Raw genomic sequence first — 6,921 nt, 5'->3', positions numbered from 1 at the left:
GGGGACTGAAGTGGGCGGTTTCCCACTGCTTGTCAGAAGAGCTGTAACAGGCAATGTGAAGGGGAAACAAGAAGATAGATACCTCAGCAAAGTACTAGTTCTGGTTAAAGAGACTGCTCCACTATTTAGGAGAAAAGAAAGGGGGCATAATGGGGCATACTGTAATGATGGCTTACATGTGAATGTGGCCTCAAAGTTTTCAAAAAAGTGACTATGGTTATCCACATTTTATGCCCAAGGAGACTGAAGGCTACTGAGAACTACAAACTGCTGACTGGTAGGAACAGGTCTGAACATGGGTCTTCTATCCAGTGTAATTTTCAGGATGTAAATAATGCTGCAATTACATGACACTAACCTAGCCTTTGCAAACTTTCCCAAGCTCACAGAGCGCGGTACATAGAGGAAGAACAAGAATCTGTCCAGTTCTGTGGGCTCTTGGAGTGACATCTCCATTGCCAAGCCCAGCACTCATGATGACATTCGCTGACTTATTAGGACCACACAATCTGTATTTCCCATCAGATGTGCCCCCCCTGTAGAAAGTCCCCTGGGGATAGATTGAGCACAGGGAGGATGTCAGTAAATGGTATAATGGAATTAACTGGAAGCATTTCATTCTTCATTTAATGTTTCTTCTACCAGACATCAGTCCAAGGGATCATAGTGTCATGGGGCACCCATCAGAGGAGAAGAAACAAATGAAATATGATTTATTCTCCCCAATCCTCAGGCTATGCAGGGAAGTCCCTGGGGTACAGCTGACCATTTCAGAAAAGATACTATAGATACTGGTTAGATGGTTCCCGTACTTTCAGGCGTCTCTCTCTCTCTCTCTCTGTCTCTCTCTCTCCTCGCCTCTCTTCATATATATATATATATATATATATATATATATATATATATTTTTTTTTTTTTTTTCCTATGAAGGAATCTTCTCTACCTAAAGTAGGTGACCAGACATTTCCAAACAGATGCTATTGCCAAGCACTACACACTGAGAAGCCAATTCTTTTAGAAAGATCTAGTAGGAAACAAATAGAGATGACACTGAACATGCCTCTTGGCCAAGAATTGAAATCATTTCAGGGCAACAACAAGAAAGAGAGGTACTTATATAACTGTTATTTCTACCTATTGTAGGCTCCTTATATGGTTCATAGGGGCCACAACAAATATTTGGAAATGATCATGATACACAGATAAGCAACAACAATATTAATAGACAGCAAAGCCTGGGTTAGAACTGCTTTTACGGATTTCCCAGACCCAGCAGGCACTTGTAACTTAGTTACGCCCATAGGTGGGAGTCTGTTGGCGCTATCATACAAGAGATTTAAAAAATCAATTTCCACCTAAATAAATCAGTCTAAATTGCCGGCCATATCTAGCATGATATAGGGTTGACTATCCCAGTTCCAGAAAAGGAAAGCCAAACATCAAAAGAAACATCTAGGATTTATTTCCTTTTTAATCTTTTCTTCTCCTTTTAAACCAGTGCCTTGTTCTCAGTAAGATTACACTGGCTTTTGCAATAGGCATGCAAAATTGAACTGAGGCCCTGGCAAGGATTAAACTGGCCACACACCCACCTCTCCACTCTCCCCTCCGCATCCCCCTGAACCTGGCCTGAGATGAGGAGAACTGGGACGGTGTGGAGCTTCCTGATGGTGATGGGATTCTCCACGGAATCCCAGCCTCATGCTGCCAGTGGGTCAACCCTGCTGCCTGAACTTGGGTGTGATGAGAAGCAGCCCCTAGAGCAGAATTTGATGGTGTGGTTGGAGCTGACATCCCTCCCCTTTCGCTGACTCAGAACCTGAAGGTGATGACAACTTCAGATGTTTCTGCTGAGACCCAGCTGGAGTTGATGACCACTTCCTATTCTATTTTGTTAGGGTTAGAGAAAGTGTAGGGATTAGGCATACAGCGAGCTGTACGGCAGAGGTATGGGGAATGTCCTGGCAAGGCAGCAGACTGGAGAAAAAAGGCAGATGAAACACCGTTTGGACCAAGTGTCCTATTTCCTTACCTCCTTCAGCTTTCTTCTCCTCATTCTCTCAAAGGACATCAATCACTTGCTAGGGGCTAATATAGGGATCTGGGCCCCCAAAGTGATCCACCCTCCAAACGGCCAGTGAGCACTGACAACCACAGCAGTCGAAGTCTTGAGGCGGGGGAATCCTAGTTCGGGGGAATGTTCTCCCACTGAAAGGACGTGGACTCCCTGCCCTGCCCTCCCACTCTGGCTCAATCCCATTTCATCTGGCTCTAACTGTAAAGACACTTTCCCAGAGAAGCAGCAGCACGAAGGAATGGCCTCCCTCCCTTGGTTATAACAACTGGACAAACGACTATCTGGTTAAACACCAGATACCCCTCTACAGCCCCGTCTGGGCTGCAGAGATTGGCTCTAGCTTGGTGAGAGGGCCTTCTTCCCCATGTGTAACTCTCGCCTGACAGCCACAGAGAGATCCCTTGCAGTATCACTAACTGTCTGCACAGTTCCTAGAAGCCCCAGGCAAGAGGGGAAAAGCGGCTGGAAGCATCTGCAGTCAGCCTCCAGAACTGAAGCAGTTGTAGGGAATTTCTGCTGCAATTCCTCACCTTGCTCGGTTGCAGGCTGCTGACTCTTGGAAAGGGAACCCACCACCAAGTGCAAATCCAAGATGTGACTCTTGGCCCAGAAAGACCTGATGACCCATTCGAGTTCCTACAGGCACCTCTTGGTCCTAATGCCCTTTTTTTTACTTCCTCCCCTTGCTTATCTTGGGTAACCTAGGAAGGAACTGAGAGATGTAAATACTGTTTCTGACGGTGGAGATCTGGGACCCAATCGGCAAGGAGGGGTGTATTAAATCTAGGCTGACTCAGAGATGTCAGCAAGGACAGCAAGGCAGCAGGCATCTGCAGGGTCTTGGGCAACTCATTAGGGGGGAATTTTAGGAACAGAAGAGGGAGAAGCTGTGGTGAAAACCAGTGCTGAGGAACCAGAATCACCCGCTCTACACACACTCAAGACCAGCCTTTCGCTCCCCAAGGCCATGTCTGCAGACACAGAGAGAGGCAAATCCTGGGTGACAGAGACAGTAAGGCTTTTTCCATGTTTGGGAAAAGAGAGATGAAATGTCATTGCCAACTAAGTTTCATTTCAATAAACATTAATTGAGCACTTACCTATGAAATCCCAGACACCACGATCAGAGATAAATCAGAAAGGGGAGAGAAACAGTCTCTCTTCCCAGCCTAGGAACAGAGCTTTATAAGATGTAACCCCAGATTCCAGCTCCTAACAAGGAATCAATGCTCTTCCACAAAATGGGGGGAAAGAAGCTGTGCTCTGAGCTGCAGAACAGACAGCCTGGCTCAGGGGCAATCCAGAGGGAGCGCAGGCCAACCCCAGTCAGGTAACCCAGGGACCCAGACTGTGCTTACGGTTATACTATCAGTCGGTTACAAGTAGATATTTAGGATACATCAGTAAAAATCTCTGCCTTGTGGGGTTTCCATTCCTGGGGGAAGAAACTGTTCATAAATAATAGTTCAAAGACTAAGTAAACTATGTGGTTGGTATGTTAGCAGATGCATGTATGGAAAAAAGGGTAGAGCAGCATGAAGGGATGAGAGGTACCGTAGTTTAAAAATAGGGTAGGTCTCTTTGAGAAGGTGGCAGCTGAGCAAGGACTTGAGGGGAGCGAGGTCCACTCAAGAAGTAGATGTCAAGGGTCCTGAGAGTAAACCATGGGCCCTCCTTCGTGTGAGTCCATCAGGCCAGTGAAGGCCTCTCCCTCTGCAAAGTGAGGGCCTAGAAAGCAGGCTCTGTGTGCTCTTGTCCTTGTCCTTCTTCTCGCACAAGACCTGGTATCTAGTAAATGTTCAATTAAAACCCAGGGATGAGGCACATTCCAGAGAGGCAATCCTGGGCCTGCTCTCGTTAGGGCCCCTTTCCCCGGCTGAACAAGCCCCTGGTAAAACTCTGGATATACACACAGTGATGCTGCATCATTATAACAAGAGAGGACATTGAACAAAGCCTTCAAAATAATTTCCTACCTTCATACTCTTGGATGACAATCCCTGCATAAAAGCTCTATGGGTTGATGTACCCCAAACCCAGTCAACTATGAGACCTGTTACAAACACTTCTCTGTCTTCCTAAGGTTGTTAGATAATCCAGTCAGAGTACAGGCCTTTATAATAACCCAGCGTGACCGTCTTTGGCTCCTCCCTTTCTAAGACTATCTCATAGGCCTCCTGAGATGCACTTGGCCTCACCTGAGTCCCAGACCTTCAGCTGCTTGCTTTGCTGTGGCAGCCGTTGCCCAGCCGGAATCTTTGAGGGCAGCGGGCAGGTTGGCCTTGCCACCCGAGGCCCATCCGTGGAGATAGATGCCCAGAGTTCCCAGCACCTCTGGATGCCCTGAGATCTGGGCCACGGGGCGCAAGACCTATACTGCACCCTGACCAGGTGTTGTAGAAGGAAGTCCAGGGGACTGGAAGGGAGTGAGCAGGTAGTTCTTCTCTCCTCTCCTCCCTCTCGTGGCCTCTGTCCCAAGAACAGAGAACACACAACAGGTGAAGGTAAACAGTAAGAATTCTGTTTCTTCCCCTGGACACATGCCCCCCAAATGCATTTCAGTTGTCTTTATTCTATGTTTAAGACGTAGCCATAAAAACTCAAGATTAAGTCCCACCCACAAGACTCAATGCTTCAACTCTTTCAACAATAACAAAACACAAAGGACTCGGGCTCCTCCCAGTGAAAAAGACCATATGATTTCTTTCACTCCTGGAGTCCGTTTTCAGATTCACGCCTCTCACTAGCCCTCCACTTCCCTCTCCCTGTAGGAAATGAGCAATAAAGATACTACTCCGGGGCTTCCCTGGTGGTGCAGTGGTTGAGAATCTGCCTGCCAATGCAGGGGACACGGGTTCGAGCCCTGGTCTGGGAAGATCCCACATGCCGCGGAGCAACTGGGCCCGTGAGCCACAACTACTGAGCCTGCGCGTCTGGAGCCTGTGCTCCGCAACAAGAGAGGCCGCGACAGTGAGAGGCCCGCGCACGGGGATGAAGAGGGGCCCCCGCTCGCCACAACTAAAGAAAGCCCTCGCATATAAACGAAGACCCAACACAGCCATAAATAAATAAATAAATAAATTTATTAAAAAAAAAAAAAAAAAGATACTACCCCGGGTTAGAGGCACCATCTGACAAAAAGACACACCATTAAGACGCGAATTGCCCCTGCACGTGTGTGTGCATGTGCGTGCACAAACCTGCTATTTCCCGACTCGCAAAAGCCTGCTGATGCTTTTAAGCTCTGCTTTGACATTTTTTTTAACTCGGACAATTTTCCAGGATTTTATTCAGCTGAACTCATCAAACGCACTTTGTCTTTTCCATCGTGGATCAGCACAGGCAATTTTCCCAACGACTCCGGAGGGATTATTCTTTTAATGTGTTCCTTCCCTGAGATCTGTTTGCCTCCTTATGAGCTGAATCTGACTTTCTTCAGCCTGTGACGGAGGTTGGCAAGAGTGACTACCTGGCCTTTTTCACAAAAAAAATAAGAAATCTGCTTTTCACAACATGTTCCCTTTACTCAGGGCAGGCTCCTGGGTTCATGCATTTAAATTGGACACAGAGTGATTTTTCATGAAGTTTCAGGGCCTTGAGGCTTACCAGCACACTCCCGTGGATCTGGCCTAGACTCAATAAACATTGCTCTTGGCCCTGAGAGCATATACTTTTGCGGGCCGCTGGGGGCCGATTAGGAAGTTCTGTTATAGCACCGTTGGCTCCTAGGCCTCATTCTAGGCAAGCTGGTTTATGGAGAGGATCTAAGAATAAAAGCTGTGTGGAGAGGCTTTCTGGGGGGGATTCTGTGCTCACTCTCCACACACAGGACTCTGTGATGCTCTGCTCTCAACCACATTTTAGGGTTATCTCCTTTGCATGAAGGATCACTTTAAAACACTTAGACTGGCATCCTGGACCCTTTGCAGCATAGCTGCAAATCATCTCTCCACCTTTAATTCCCTCCTCTGAGCCACGCTCCTCCACAGCAGTGCACCCAGCCCAAAGCAGACGCCAAATCTGCCATCCCCAAACCCACCTTCCGTTTGCCCTTTCTTTACGGAGATCCCAGTGCCAGAAAGCATTGTTCTCACCTTCTGAAATCACACCTACCTTTCCAGGCCCAAATAAAAGAGCACCTCCTCCAGAAAGCTTTCTCGGATACCCCACTCCAGTTGGAATTCATTTTTTCCTCTGCTCCCTCCACATTCTGTGCCTCTATTTCATGGGACTTAATAGAAGTTTGGGCAAAAGAAGGTAGGAGAAACTGGAGCAAATCACATACAGGCATTTTGAATTTCACTCCCCTTTTTGTTAAGAGGGGAGTGCGAATGGAAACTAATGGAAGCAAAGCAGGAAAGGCTGGTGGGTCTGAAGGAGACAGAGTGTTCCAGGATATTCCAGCATACTTAGGGATGAGGTCTCCATGGGAGAGCCAGAGAATGGGACCAAGGTTTTAAAACCCAAGGTGGGGAATGAGAGCTGCAGTTTGATCTTCATCTACGTTGGCGGCGATGCAGAGAGAAGTTGCCTTATATAGGAAGTGCTGTCCAAAATTCCCTCTGTCTCTGGGGTCAGGACCAATAGACTGGGGGGGCCAGAGTTAACAGGGCTACAGCACTCATCGCAGACAGCGTGATGGCTCTTGCCTTTGCACCTCTCTCATCCACTTTACTTGGAGCATCTTGAGGGCAGGGATCAAGCCTTACTCATTTTGATACCTCCCACGTGCCGGCACTCGAGAAATAAGGGTTGTAGAATTGAATTGAATTAAACTGAATGAGCCCTGGTAAAGGTTTCTATCCTAATGGTCTCTTAATAGCATCTATAAGAAAACTAGATTC

General features: G+C 47.3%; 1 long non-coding RNA gene across 1 annotated transcript; it reads right to left on the bottom strand.

The window, feature by feature from the left end:
* Positions 1 to 925: 925 nt before the first annotated feature.
* On the bottom strand, positions 926 to 4,871 carry LOC309632013. Its single transcript, XR_014246699.1, has 2 exons — positions 1,099 to 4,871; positions 926 to 1,060 (listed from the first exon to the last, which is right to left on the bottom strand). It is a non-coding gene; the product is annotated as an uncharacterized lncRNA (long non-coding RNA).
* Between the last annotated feature and the right edge of the window lie 2,050 nt (positions 4,872 to 6,921).

This window comes from Balaenoptera borealis (assembly GCF_965194805.1).
Source record: "Balaenoptera borealis genome assembly, chromosome: 7".
Lineage (NCBI taxonomy): Eukaryota > Metazoa > Chordata > Mammalia > Artiodactyla > Balaenopteridae > Balaenoptera > Balaenoptera borealis.
The sequence above is the reverse complement of the archived record's forward strand: the minus strand, read 5'-3'. Positions and strand labels throughout refer to the sequence as shown.